Source organism: Pelobates fuscus, chromosome 6 (assembly GCF_036172605.1).
Source record: "Pelobates fuscus isolate aPelFus1 chromosome 6, aPelFus1.pri, whole genome shotgun sequence".
In the NCBI taxonomy this organism is placed as follows: Eukaryota; Metazoa; Chordata; class Amphibia; order Anura; family Pelobatidae; genus Pelobates; species Pelobates fuscus.
The window spans coordinates 272,775,859-272,791,889 of NC_086322.1; the positions used below are offsets into that span (position 1 = coordinate 272,775,859).

The 16,031-nt window shown below is 43.0% G+C and overlaps 1 protein-coding gene across 1 annotated transcript in view; it reads right to left on the reverse strand.

Moving 5' to 3' along the window:
- The window catches only part of PLTP (phospholipid transfer protein), a 58,427-nt gene extending 47,971 nt beyond the window's left edge, over positions 1–10,456 (reverse strand). The window contains exon 1 of the mRNA XM_063459161.1: positions 10,137–10,456. The gene's annotated coding sequence lies outside the window, so the exon portion shown is untranslated. The remainder of the gene's footprint in view (positions 1–10,136) is intronic.
- Between the last annotated feature and the right edge of the window lie 5,575 nt (positions 10,457–16,031).

Consider the following 16,031-nt stretch of genomic DNA (forward strand, 5'->3'; position numbering starts at 1 on the left):
TCCCACAATGCTGTGTGTGTTGCCACATTGGGTATGTGTATGTTTTTTATGCTTTATAACACATTGATGGCTTACTTTAAAGGGACACTATAGTCACCCAGACCACTTCAGCTCAATGAAGTGGTCTGGGTGCCAGGTCCCTCAGGTTTTAACCCTTCAGATGTAAACATAGCAGTTTCAGTGAAACTGCTATGTTTACATTAGGGGTTAATCCAGCCTCTAGTGGCTGTCTTCCTGACAGCCGCTAGAGGCGCATCTGCGACGCTGGATGCGAAATTCGCATCCAACGTGCAGAACGTCTATAGGAAAGCATTGAGAAAATGCTTTCCTATGGACTGTTTGAATGCGTGCGCGGCACTTGCCACTCCACTCGAGAGCTGACATCGGCGGGGAGGAGAGGTCACCAGTGCTTAATAAAGGTAAGCCGCTGAAGGGGTTCTAACCCCTTCAGCGCCACGGGAGGGGGACCCTGAGGGCACTATAATGTAAGAAAAAACGCTTTGTTTTCCTGACACTATAGTGATCCTTTAATAAATGTTAGTATTTATTTAAAGGGCCAGTTTAGAGATGGCATGGACCCCTCCAATACCCTTTTTTTAAAAAATTATTTATTTATTTATTTTTTATATTATGCAGTTACAGTGTCACACTCTTTTAAAAATCGCTATATCTGGCAGATATAGTGATTTTTAAAAGAGTCAATAAAGGATTTCAACTTCACCACAGTTTCCAGTCTGCATCATTGCATGAGAAGCCATCAAAGTTTAGAGCAGACTTGATTGCTCTACCCTTGTGAGTGTTTTGGTTTAAATATTTATATTTTAACATATTATCCTATGATTGTGCATTTTCCTTACTCTTTTTGAGACACATATTGGATTGCTGACAGACGTTTTAAAGCAAATTCCAGTTTTAAAGTTAAGTATTGTTTTTTTATTGCACAACATTGTTGCACTAAAAGATTTTTGCACATTTTGTATACTTATATTTGTAAGTGTGTTGCACATCTGATGCACTTAATCACTTTATTTGTACAATATTGCACTAATTGTCTTCACTGCTTAAAAATTATTTTGGTCTTAAAGGCACAGTGCACTTTATTTCTGTATCGTCTTAGTATAGGTGTTAGAGCTTTTTCACTGTATATAGTGCTGCTTATTAGTAATTATTGTTGTTTAATATTTCAGCGCCATATTAATACTTGTGTGTTTTTATCATTATCCTAATTTTGCTTGTAAATGGTGGAATGTTTAAAAACCCACCAATCTAGATTTATAGGTCATATCATTTACTACTGGCAAGGAGCAGACACTAATACAATTAATGAATATGTGGGGTTACTTAAGAACTATTTAATACAGCACTTTGTAGGAATCACCACGTTGTACAGGAAACCATTTACAGCAAGAGAAATCTGCTTCAGTATTCAATATTCACGTAGAGATAAACAATAGTATTCCTAAGGACAAAGGTGAACGTGGATAAACGATATATTAAGGTTCTGATACAATACAAAGCAACTGAAAGGAATTACAAGTTGAAAGAACAGTCACAAAATGATTTTACGTTAAACAGGAAATATTGACACAGCATATTCCCAAAATAGGAAAAATTAGGGTACTAAAGTGCAGCTGAGTCGTGAAAACAGAATAATCAGATGTTTCACTATGTATTCTCCAGTTAGTAATAATCTAGAACAGGGGTAGGCAACCTTCAGCACTCCAGATGTTGTGAACTACATCCAAGGGAGGGCTGGCAGCCTTAGGCCTGGGGGGGCAAAACCAGTCAAGTGGCCCATTGCACTACCAAATCAGTTCACCATCCATGCCCACCTTTTACTGGTTTTATAACGGATATTGATGTTATGCTAATCAGTAGCTCTTTGCCATACCCGCTCCTTCACGGCTCTGACTTTCAATGTTGTCAGAGCGCAGGCTGAGAATCTCTGAACCTGTGCTCTGACTCACTAACTGAGCGCCGGAACCACGAGGGAGAGCATATGATCTGACTGCACCTACTGCTGGTGCGCACCAGTGGACCACCAGCGAATCGTTTAAATTGAATATGCTGGTGTACCCAACTTGTGAGGTGTGTTGGCTGCCGGGTGCCTCTGTTGTCATGGCACCCTGCGTGACTGCACAGCTTGCACACCCCAACGGCTGGCCCTGCTGACACACACTGATGTTACTACTTAGACATCCCTCAATATTAATACAGGCATCAGAGTAAACACCAATAAACTGTGGAAACAGAGCTGATCCCCCCAAATTTATAAAGGTTTGCTTAGAGGATTTATTGTAAGATTAAATCATGCCTCCTCCCCTCTCTCCCCCATGCGCTGCTCTGTAGGCTGGGAGGAAGTGAAGAGTAATCACATTCTCCCAGCACAGCACCACCTGTGGCTGCATGGGGAACAGCTGTTTAATGTAATGCTTGCAGGACGGCCAGCTGCCGCAGAACCTCTTTGTTCCCGTCTCTGCAAAGGGATCCAGGCACTGCTTGTTGTGAGTGTGAGCCACTGTAAATTAGGGGCAGAGGGCACTTGCACTGCGGTAAAGACGGGTCTAGGCAGGAGGAGAGTGCAGTGCAATCAGTGCACTCCCCTCCTGTGGGTCACCAGTAGACTGGTGCACCTGCCCAGGATCAGAGCCGGTGCAAGGATTTTTGCCACCCTAGACAAAATAAAAACTTGCCGCCCCCCCATGTGACATCACAATGCCCCACCCATATGATCTGCCATATGAACTAACGCCAGTACTGCACACAGTGTGTGTTTACATTAAAAAGCCTGCAGGGACCAGCGATAGACACCAGAACCACTTCATTAAGCTATAGTGTCCCTTTAATGTGAGGTAAATTATAGATTAGTGTCACTAATAATATACTAGATTGCCTACTTACAACCAGATGAGGATGATGATGGGCTGCAGTTTGGCTCCACTGGTCTGGTGTAGAACAGGATCTCTGGAGGCTGCTTGTAACTGTGGTCACAAAATTCAATGTTCTGGGAGAATTGGAAGCAGTTCCATTTTTTTGGGGCCCCTTACACAGCTCAAGGTCTGGGCCTCAGGGCCTGATGGTGAGTATGCCCATAAGGCCCACTCATAAGTCCACTTATATGTTCCACCCACTCATGAGTTCGCTCACAGGGAGTGGAGTGTGTAGGGGATGTGTGTGTAGGGGATGTGTTATGTGTTATTGTAGAGGATCTAATATGTGTGCTTATAGTATGTAGTGTATAGGGATACCAGTTTGTGTAGGTGATGCAGTGTGTTTGTGTGTAGTGGAAGCAGTGTGTATTTGTGTATAAGGGATGTATTGTGTGTAAGGGATGCATTGTGTGAATTTGTGTTTGTATGCATAAGGGATGCAAGGTGTGTGTCTGTATGTGTGTGCATTGAGTGTAAGAGATGCATTGTGTTTCTGTGTGTATGTAAGAAAATCAGTGGGTGTGTTTGCATGTGTGTGTAAGGGTTTGCATGGTCTGTTTCTGTGTATGTGTGCAAAGGATGCATTGTCTTTGTGTGTAAGGGTTGCATTGTGTGTGTGTGTGTGTGTGTGTGTGTGTGTGTGTGTGTAATGGATGCATTGTGTGTTTCTCTGTGTGTAAGGGAAGCATGTTGTGTTTCTGTGTGTAGGGATGCATTGTGTGTTTCTGTGAATGTATAGGGATGCATTGTGTGTGTGTGTGCGCGCGTAGTGTGAAAGAGCTCCCTGTCTTGCCCCCTGTCCTATAGAGCTGTCCCTTCTGTCCCTTAGAGCTCTCCCCTGCCCCTTAGTGGTCTCTCCTCTCCCCCACCCTCCCCTAGCGGTCTCTTCTCACACTCACCCACCCTCCCTGTGCTCTTCTCACCCCCCCCACCCTCCCTGTGTTCTCCTCACCCCGCCTGTGTTCTTCTTACCCCCTCCTCCCTGTGTTCTTCTTACTCCCCCCTTTCTTCTTCTTACTCCCCCTTCTTCTTACCCCGCCTTCTTCTTATTACTCCCCCTTCTTCTTATTACTCCCCCATCTTATTGCTTCCCCCTTCTTCTTACCCCCCTCTTCTTCTTACTCCCCCTTTCTTCATCTTACTCCCCCTTCTTCTTCTTACCCCTTCTTCTTATTACTCCCCCCTTCTTATTGCTTCCCCCTTCTTCTTATTACTCCCCCCTTCTTATTGCTTCCCCCTTCTTCTTACCCCCTCTTCTTCTTACTCCCCCCTTCTTCATCTTACTCCCCCTTCTTCATCTTACTCCCCCTTCTTCTTCTTCTTACCCCTTCTTTTTCTTACTCCCCCCTCTTCTTCTTCTTACTCCCCACTCTTCTTCTTCTTACCCCCCTCCCCTCTTCTTACTCCCCCATCCCCTTACGCCCCCTCTCTCCCCTTACTCCCCCCTCCCTCCCCTTACTCCCTCCTCCCCTCCCCTTACTCCCCCCTCCCCTTACTCCCCCCTCCCCTCTTCTTACACCCCCTCCCCTCTTACTCCCCCCTCCCCTCTTCTTACACCCCCCTCCCCTCTTACTCCCCCCTCCCCTTTTCTTACTCCCCCCCTCTCCCTATTCTCCCCCTCCCCCTCTTCTTACTCCCCCCCTCTTCTTACTCCCCCCTCCTTCTTCTTACCCCCTCCCCTGTAGCGTGGCCGAGCTCCTCTCTCGTCCGCGGTGCCCGGCCGGAGTGATAGGAAGGTGCGCACTGAGTGTGCACTTCCTGTCAGTTCGGACGGTTACAGGAAACAGAAACTCCGAGCGGAACAGGAGTTTCTGTTTCCTGTAACCGGCCGGACTGACAGGAAGTGTGCACCTTCCTATCACTCCGGCCGGGCACCGCGGACCGGAGAGGAGCTCGGCCACGCTACAGGGAAGGGGAGGGGAGAAGCAACTGCAGCCGCCTGAGGCTCTTTACAGAGCGCTCAGACAGCTGCAGCATTAGGACCGGCCGGTCTTAAAAGAATTTAGGGCGGCCTGGGGGGCAATTGCCTCCCTGCCCCCCAGCCCAGCCCGCCCCTGACTACATCCCCCATAATGCTCTGACACCCATAATGCTGGCAAAGCACCATGGGAGGTGTAGTCCAAAACATCTGAAGTGCCAAAGGTTGCCTATGCCTGATCTAGAAAATGTTCCGTCAGATAACAAAAGGTTTATATAGTTATATACTACTACATGAGATTTACAGCCATCGAAATGACCCCTAATAAAATATCTATGTCTGTACAATTAGAAATAAATATAGATCTAGAAATATGATATTTATTATACTATCTAACATATGGCACGTTCTAATTCTCTTATACTGGATATTCCATTTGCATTTTAGGCTATTGGATGAGCAGAAATCTCCCTACCCTTCCTTCTTTATAAAAACAAACAAACAAACAAACAAACAAACAAACGCATCTGAATTAGCCAAAAGACGGGCTCACTTATAGCAGGCACATAAAAAAAATAATCATTGGTAGTACTATGGCAATTCATGTTAAACGCAGAACATATTAATGCATCATTATCTTTTACGTATATTTAAAAAATAAATTGTTTCTGGAGATTCGAAATGTGGGAATAAGTTTTAAACACTATTTTGTTATGAGATCATGGTTAGTGCATATTCTGTTTTTTTTTTTTCATTTGTATATGTTGGTTTAAATAATTGTGAATTAGAATTGTACAGTTTTTTGGAAAAGTTCCCATATATTCTCCCCAGAGTTATATTATTAAGCCAATACTTGTAATGTTGAGGGAACGAAACACTTTATTTAGGAGGTTTTTGTGTTTTTGTTTACACTGTGTCTTAGTGGTATCTTTTCTTTGTTTTCAATACTTGTAATGTGACAGCATTGTACGAAGAATCTATACACGGAACAGTCCAGATCCCAACCTTCCAATGTAATAGAATTTCACGATCTCCCTTGCGTTGTTGAAATTGATGTAACCAACGAAAAGGTCAACCTCTGGTCTGAGTTAAGTGGAAAAAAGATTTACGAAACTTTCATGTGTATGCTTTCTAAAGTATTTATTGATCTGGAATTCACGCATGACGAGACATGTTTTAACCCTGACATTCGTCTTCTCTGCTCACGAAAGCACCAACCTAAGGTGAAGAGTTATTCTATAATTTTCCATTCCCTACTTCTAAGTTTCACAGAAATTTTCTTTTTCTAACTTTAGTTTTTTTTTTTATTAATGTTGAAAGCACCGGACAGAATATAAATGGATTCCATCCATTACAGAACAGGAGAATGACGGTAAAAATAAGCAACGGTTCAAAACCACAGTAACAATTCAATCATGTTATATCGCCATCCCTAGTCCTAAAATTTCACTAAATTTCAAAGAGTTTTAATAAACAGAGAAATGAAAAAAACTCTCATTCTGTTGTATTTTTTGCGGCCCTGTAATATGGAATTAACTTTGGATGGCTGATGAAATAAAAATGCAAACTAAAGCATACTCAAAGAAAAATTGCTTACAAGAAGGCATTGGCCAAAAAAAAACCCATAAAAGTGCATGCAAATTGGTACCTTTCTAAAACATAACATTATATTCTGCAAGGCTGTATTTAAATACAAACAATATGATACTATGAGGTTTCAAATTATGTTGACCAAAACTAACTTCTTTGAAGTACAGACAATACCATATATTATAAAGACTTTAGGCAATACCACACACTATTTAGTATAACAGAATGTCCTAAATAGATCTGGAGCAATGTTACATATCACACAATAAATAGACTTAATCCATTCTCCTGTTGATGGCCAATAAACTGGAATGTCCCAGGGTAAACCAAAGTGATGCACAAGTCCTCTACTGTGAAGGACCGCTAATGTTTCTGGTGGTCAAAAACACTCCCTTTTTTGTGAAACTGAAGCTACACAATCAAAATATGTATAGGGTTATTCACTAAAGTGGGAAATGTGAGGAATTCAAAGTGAATTTTAAATTTATGGCCAAAATAGCTGGATGGGAGGTGTAACTGACCTATGGCACGTGTGCCACTTTTGTGGTCAAGAATCCATAATCTCATCTTTTATTCATCATGGCCAATTAATGGCAAAATGGTATATGTGAAAATGTTATATTAAACATCTTAATTTAAACAGGTGGTGAAGCACCTTCTGAGTTTGTCAAAGGTACCATAGGATATTTTGAAAGTATAATTCCGATTGGATATGCCATTCGTTCATTCGGTTACTAGTTGAACTTTTTTAATTACACAGACAGGGTAATACAAAAGGCCAAATGAACGAACAAGCAAATGGCTTAAGGAAGAATTTCGCTGGATACCCATTTGTTTGTCTAGCCATTCTTTATTCGGTATTCGTATGAATGGACGAAAATGCTGATTTTCGTCGTAAAACTCATTCGTTTGAATACGAATGCCTAAGTCTAGTATGAACTATGACCATGTACAGATAAGCTCAGTAATCTATGCTCCAAAATTAAAGTGCAACAATTACACTATAAGTATGGTTTTATCACACTGCGTGTATACTTTTTCTTTCTCCCTTTATAGATCACCAATATTTTTGGTATCTGGATTGTATACACCAAAGTGAACACTGTTGTCCAAACACTGAATACTCTAGATTTAGGAATTTTCAAAATAGAAAACAAAAGATCATAATTGTATTATATTGCCACTAATAACTTTAAAACTAACTATATTTTTAATTATTCAGATAGAAGAGAACTGTCACTGAGTCCAGGATAAACTTGGACTTATGACAGTAAGGTCAGTGTGGGTGGTACCAGATCCACCCTGGGAATGAAATGAAACAATATATAAGAAAAAAGAGAAGGGGATCCCAGACTCAGCAAGAGTGAGGGATTCCAAACTGGTAGATAAATAGCCAATACTTAATAATCAGAGCTAACCAATATATCTACAATAGCTTGGTAAGCCACCATAAATCCTCCAGGGAACTTATTAAGCACAATGTATCCAAATGAGAAAATAAATTTATTGCTGTGCATAAAAAATGAAAAAACAATACAATTGTTCTAAGATTCCCAGCTGGGGAGTGGTGAGCAATTACCTCTAAAAATATGTGGATAATAAACCCTTGACTGTTATCATGAACAGTGTATATCTTCTGGATACTCTTAAATGCATCAAGATATTTCTGCCTAAACAGGTACAAAATTGTCACAGGGGGCTATTCGCTAAACAGTGCGCTGGCTAGTATCCAATGAGAGAGAACAACCTGCACAAAGTGGAGGTGGAGGGCGGTTAGATTAAGAGGTGGAAGAAGTCTGGAGATCATGCAAAGTGAAATCTCCAAAGGGAGCAGATTGTTGGCGTCCACAACTACTGTGCAAATAGATGTAAAACTCTTAGTTGCTTGTAAGTCAAAGCAGCTCCTAGGATATAGCTACCTGGGTTTGGAAACTAAAATGGTATGTCACAACAGTTTCACTATCAGATAGTACAATGGTCTGCAGCCCCTAGGAAAACACCTTCATGGGTGTTCAATGCTAAAGTTTGTGTAGACATCCTGCTATCTAACCACCTTGCAATTCCAAATAGGGCTACAGCTCCTAAACAACACCTTCAGGGGTGATCTAAGCTAGGAAGCTGACCCACATTAACAACCCGTCCTTCTCTGCAAATCCTACCAAGACTTAAACATCAAAACCCTCAAACTAGAAAATTAAAGTGATATAGAGTGCATAGTGCTAATAATGTGAGTAGACAAAATGCATTTGCAGCTGGGAATCTTAGAACAATTGTATAGTTTTTTTTCATTTTTATGCAAAGCAATACATTTATTTTCTCATTTGGATACATTGTGCTTAATAGGTTCCCTGGATGTTTTTGGTGGGTTATCCTACCAAGTTATTGTAGCTATATTGGTTAGCTCTGTTTATTAAGTATTGGCTATTTATCTACCAGCTTGGAATCCCTCACGCTTGCTGAGTCTGGGATCCCCTTTTCTTTTTTCTTATATATTAACTCTATTTCTAATTCTATTGGAGCCACATGAGGCTCTGAACCATGTGAGTGCATATTATATATACATATATCATTATCCAAGTGTGCACAATACAGTACACTATATACTGCTCTTGTGTTCTGCTTTTTATTACATGTCTTATTGAGGATCTATATTGATCATAAGAAGATACTTATATATCAAAAGGGCAGAGATTGTTCTGCCCAATCTCAATACTCTAGAGCTGATTTGCAGCTCTATTAAATGTAAGTGCCTCTCCACGTCATTATTACATATAATTATTCCCAATGATTTAATGTCAATATTCCTCCACAGTCAGTGCTATCAGCATGCTTTGGAAATGCCTCCATTGATTCCAAGAGATTCATGCATGCTCTTTTTTAGACGTAGGCAACGTTCGGCACCCCAGGTGTTGTGGACTACATCTCCCATAATGCTCTTACAGCCATAATACAGCTGGCAAAGCATCAGTGGAGATGTAGTCCACAACATCTGGAGTGCCGAAGGTTACCTACCCCTGCATCTATCTAATGGTCCATTAGAAACCTGCATCGTAAGAACACAGCTGCTTTGGATGTCAGTCTTAGGAAGAATCTGGAGCCCGAGTCTCTTAGTAAGTTTTATAACAGGAGGTGTAAATACAAACAGGATCTCAGGTTGGGTGTCAGTGCCACTGGCCTAGAGCATGAGAGGCAGAATAGGTAAGTAGCCATTCAGAAAGAGTCAGCATTAAATATTGGTGTCAGTATTTAATCAATTGAATTTAATTTGAGAGAGGGTCCGTCTTTAATTGGTAATCAACTTCACCCTAGTTTGTGTGACAGATTTTGGGTGGGTTGCTGGGGCTGGAGATAATATTCCAAAAACGGTGTCTAAAACACCAGGTGATGACGTCACGCCTCCCCCACTTCCTAAAGCAATGCCCCCGTATTCATTATGTAAGCACGTCATATGTGGCTTCCCCACTTTTAGCCCTGTTACCCCCTTAAAGGGTCAATGATGTAAACATGCATCAAAGCAAACAAGTCTTTAAAGATCCTACATACAAATGGAGAGTCCAACTCAGTTAATGTATGTAGGTCTGTATAGAGCTGCAAATGCTAAGTAATCATATATACTAAAATATAGACCAGATTATGACCCTTAAGGGGTTATGAATGTGGTCCTTAAGGGGTTAACATTGTATTCCATGCGCGCTCACTCACCCTTGCTGAATCACAATTACACACAGAAGCGTTGGCTAGTAGTCTTCAGATGCTGCTCAGATCCAACTCATAGCAGAAGCAGCTACTGACAGCAATATGAGAAATCAGCCTGCAGGCTCCTTTATACTCCACACACATACACACACAAGACGGCCCCTCCTCCTGCTCCCCTCGGACCACACAGCTGGACACAGATTATATTAGACCCTCAGGCTGAAGCTTGGCAATGGCATGTTACTGAGAACTAAGATATACAGGGAAAGCAATGATTACAGGCAATTGGAGAGCCACAAACACACAGAGGAGAGACACAGTGATCAAACATGCAAGGGAAACACACACACACGCACTCGTATGGGTGACATCACTTTATGGTGGCAGTCACTGAAAATTAGAATTGGCCGATCAACCTTGCTCTTGTAGAAAAAACATATTGTTATTTATTAGTATATTTATAGCGCCAACATATTCTGCAGCGCATTTTAATAATATGGTGGGGTTATATAATAGTAAGCAACAGGCATAATGTCAACAGAGGTGCGGAGAACCCTGCTCGTATGATTTTACAATCTAGGAGGAGGCAGATAAAGAGACAAGTTATCAGCGGAATGAGAGGTTGACAGGTGTAAGGTCTGTGCCTGGTTATGTAGAATCAAAATGCAAATAGAGGGGAATCAACTGAAGGGGCACTTTTAGCAACATAACAGGGCTCCTAACAGTCTCGCTTTCAACGGGACAGTCCCAATTTCGTGGGCTGTGTCCCGTCATCTTGACGCCGGTTTCTGGTGTCCTGCATTTAGTTCCCCGGTCACCTGCTTGTACTTCGCATCTGGTCTGCGCCGTTTTAAACTAGAGTTACTGCTTCAAGTGTGGACACTGCGTACCACTCATTACACTACAAAGAGTGATTTATTTTTTCGGTTTTGTGTTTAATCTGCTTTGTTTAAAAAAAAAAAATTTAAAATATAATCTAACAGATTCATTCTGGATTATTAAAGTCAAAGTGGTTATGATGCTAGGAGTATCCTGGTGGTGTTTCCCGGCAAGGCAGCAAATCCGTTTAGCAGTGGTTTGCCACTTACATGGGTCCCTCCGGGCAGCGAGCCTACTGGCATGGTGACCTACCAGCATCTGGCTTCTGCAGAGCCGGAATGCCGATTCTGACGCTCATTTTTGGCTGAATGAATTGGTGTGCAAAGAAATATGCACATACAGACTCCAAGCACCATAATCACTGCAAAACACTTAAAGACCACTTCTGCCCATTGGAGTGGTCTGGGTGCCAACTCCCACTACCCTTAACCCTGCAAGTGTAATTATTGCAGTTTTCATAAACTGCAATAATTACCTTGCAGGGTTAAGTCCTCCTCTAGTGGCTGTCTACTAGACAGCCACTAGAGAGACTTCTGTGTTCATAGAACACAAAAAGTGTTTTCAGTGATGCTGGACGTCCTCACGCTGTGTGAGGACCTCCAGCGTTGCCGAAATCCCCATAGGAATCCCCATAGGAATAATGCTTTCCTATGGGGAGGTCAAATGCGCGTGCAAGGCCATTGGAGGAGAGTAGGCGGAGCCCGACCCAGCCCCGAGGGACATCTGGTAAGTCACTGAAGGGATTTTAACCCCTTCAGCAACTTGGGATGGGGTGTGGGAGGGAGAGGGGCACTCCAGGGTCCTGCAATGCCAGGAAAACTTTCCTGGCACTGGAGAATCCCTTTAAGTAGTTATGCTCAGAGTAACCTGCTACCTGTCTACAAGGACTCTAGCGTTCTAGCGTTCCTCTGACACTTCTTTCTTCTTCCACCAGGGAGTGTTGAATAGCTCTTTTGCATCTCTCCCACAAGCTACAGACAAGATTTTAGCAAAGGGAAGAATGATGAATGTTTCATTGAAATCAGTTCATATAGGAAAAACATAGAATAAAACATAACAACCAATAACAAATTAAATTATACCCACCCCTGGTGCCAGACTGCCTCAGCAATACTAACTCAATCAAAGAGGAAGACGACACTGATTAGATTAAATACAAACGAAACAAATTTGCAACCTAAATCACAAACAGATTTTAGAACATTTGATTTCGAGCAGTATTAACCCCTTATATGTCCACTGAGTCTGCTTGTGTCCCAGAGGGCCCTTAGCCTCTGGGTAACAGGCTAACCCACAAGACTCTCTGCAAGGTTCTGAGATATATTGCATATATTATAGATTTACATATTGAGAAGAATAGTTTATATCACTGGTTTATCTATTTTGTTTGTAGTTTACCATTTGTTACAATGCTACATATAGGTAGTAGTGATGTCCCGAATAGTTCGCCGGGAACCGTTCGCCGGTGAACATAGCGTGGTGGCAGTCGCGAACACGCGCAATGTTCGGTCCGCCCCCTATTCGTCATCATTGAGTAAACTTTGACCCTGTACCTCACAGTCAGCAGACACATTCCAGCCAATCAGCAGCAGACCCTCCCTCCCAGACCCTCCCACCTCCATGGCGAATGGTTCCTGGCGAACTGTTCGGGACATCACTAATAGGGAGTTATTCTTTAAACTGGAAGTTGTCGAAAAAATATAAAGATACTTGCACATTTCACACAAAAATAGCTGCATTTTAAATTGCCATTTTGATTTATTATGACCATACTTTCTCTGGTCTCTAAAATATTCCACAATTCTTAATTTAGTAAATAAATTTTATACGCCCCAAATAATCACTCATATATTAGAAACAAAAAACTGTGAAAAACTTTATAGTTTTTGAAGCCAGTACACATCAAACATACCACAACACAACTATGGTGCGCAGAATAAATCTACACAAACAATAGGCAAAGTACTTTAAAAACAGATCATTGAAGAAGTGCATATTTTTTGACAATCTCTATATACTTCCTTTATGGACAAAACCAGAGCGATCACACTAATAGGTCTTCCGATTTTTTGTAGATACAAATATTTTTGTTGCAAAACTTTTACGCTTTGCATCATGTAATGTGAATTATCATTGTACATTTTTGTTTCATTTTTATTAAGAGACTTTTCTCCTCCCAACACTACTTTGTAATGAGCTGGTCTCTCCTGTATGATTGAACGTGTGTGGACGGAGCGGAGACAGGATGCATGTTATACCCCAGCCCTCTGTCACACAGAGAAGGAAGGCATCCATACAGCGGAGCAGCAGTCTGGAGCTAGTAACGGCAAAAATGACCGCCATGTTTAAAACTTTCTTGCTACATTTTGTAGTGTCACGACACTCCTTAGTTGAATTGCCCTCGTGCAGTACCCACAGTCACCACTATCTTTGTTTGGCACTGTTCCTGATTTCTTTACATTAACCCCTTAAGGACACATGACATGTCTGACATGTCATGATTCCCTTTTATTCCAGAAGTTTGGTCCTTAAGGGGTTAAGCACTTCACCTGGTCCATGTTTAGCACCTATTTAGTTTGGGTTCTCACCTCACTACTTGCCAGATCATTGCCTTTTGTTTCCTGTTTCCCTGGTTTCCTGTGTTCCTGGCTCCTGCATACTGTGACTTGGTCCTGTGTCCTGTGTCTCCTGGTCTTCATCCTGTGTCCTCCTGATCCTGCGTTATTGTGTCCTCCTGGTCCTTCGTTGCTGTGTCCTCCGATCCTGTGTTCTGGTTCTGTGGTCCCTGCTTTACTACCAGTGATCCTTGACATATGCACCGTCGTTATTCGGCAGGTGCTATTTTAGTTTACCTTAAATAAAACACTGACACCGAATTTATCTGTTGGATTATAACGTCCACAGCTTTATTAATTATTAAATATATAAATAAATAAATTAACAATTTAGGGTCATTGTCCAGCTAACATTATATTACTATCCCCCCGCACAATACCCCTGACAATGACCCTATCTTTTGAACAATAATTAACATTCACTTAACATATAACCAGTAACACACGGCCTACCAGAGAGGCCCCAAAACCATCTGTTAACTGTAGGGGTGTACCCAGACACCCCTACCCCCTAGGTTCGTAGCCACCGAAGAGCTTGAACCTACCAACACTCTAATCCATCTGGCCTACTCCAGCCTAGGCCTTGGCCTGTCCATTCTCAATTCCAGCTAACTCCTGGCTTTAACACGCCCTGCTCCCGCCGCTGTGACCAAACGGGAACAAAAACTCAACTATAGGGAGGGTGGGTGGGACAAGTGACAGGTCAGTGCAATTCAGATTAACTGGCTCCTCACTTAAGATGGCCGCCTATTTACACTGCCTGCCTCCTCCCCTACTTAGCCCCACCCTAAACATCCCATAACTTTCCACCTGCCTACTTCCTGGCCTTGTCAAGGCCCACTCCCCTGTTTCACTGTTCCATGGGCTTCATGACATATGCACCGTCGTTATTCGGCAGGTGCTATTTTAGTTTACCTTAAATAAAACACTGACACCGAATTTATCTGTTGGATTATAACGTCCACAGCTTTATTAATTATTAAATATATAAATAAATAAATTAACAATTTAGGGTCATTGTCCAGCTAACATTATATTACTATCCCCCCGCACAATACCCCTGACAATGACCCTATCTTTTGAACAATAATTAACATTCACTTAACATATAACCAGTAACACACGGCCTACCAGAGAGGCCCCAAAACCATCTGTTAACTGTAGGGGTGTACCCAGACACCCCTACCCCCTAGGTTCGTAGCCACCGAAGAGCTTGAACCTACCAACACTCTAATCCATCTGGCCTACTCCAGCCTAGGCCTTGGCCTGTCCATTCTCAATTCCAGCTAGCTCCTGGCTTTAACACGCCCTGCTCCGCCATAGCACATGACTTGATCCCTTAAGGACATGTGCGCCCCCCACCACCCTGAAGCAGGGCCAAGCTAATCCCTTCCTGGAAGCCTAGATTGAGCAAGTCACAACCCACGTCTGACAAGTGTACCCCGTCTCTCCTAAAATAGCCCGGCAGCATGTCCTCCAGTTCCCTATGCCGAACTACAATGCCCCCCACTCGCCGCACAAAACTCGCCATTGCCCTGTTAACCTTACCCCTGCATCGAGCCACTGCAGCTGGATCCCTGGCGTGCCGCCACGTGAAACGGGGTACCATTTCCGACCACACCACCACCACGCCAGGGACCAGGTCCAACAGCCGATCAACGTCTCTCTTCATCCGTCTAACCAACTCCCTTTGCGGAATCAGACCCAAATCATTCCCACCCCCGTGTAATAAAACTATGTCTGGTGCAGACCCTCCGGCCAACCTGCTAAACAACGTACTACTGATGCTTTGCCAGCTAAACCCCCTAAAGCCAAACCAAGAAATCGACACTTCTCCTTGAGTAAAACCCAGCTGTGCTCCACTTCTCCGAACAGCAGCCCTCTTCTGAGCCCAATAGACATACGAGTGGCCCCAGATCCATACTCTCCATCCTGCAAAGAAAAACACGTTAACACCAAACCGATGGATTACACTTCCATCACAGCATAACACTGCCCTACTCACACCAGCCTATCTGGTCTAACATATGATCGAAAACGCAAGGATTCCCACCTCCCTATGCGTTTAATCCTCTCATCCCCCAGCCCCAGCCGTGCGGCCTCGGTTGCCGCCCCAATTCTAAAGGAGTGAGTCCCAAATTGCCCCGGCTCTAGGCCCAGCTTACTTACCCCCATCCGAAACACCCTCGCGAACTGGAAGCGCGACAGGGCCGAGCCGTCCTGATGCACCAAGAAGCAACCCTCACCCCCCGGGCGCAGTGCCCGGTACTCCGATCCTTTTTCAACTGGGCACACCCCTGACCCGGGGAGCCCGAACAGCACGACTGTGCAACCTTTACCAAAAATGTCCGTCTTCGAACGGCGCAACTGAATTTGCACCCTGTCCTCGCGAACCTCCACATC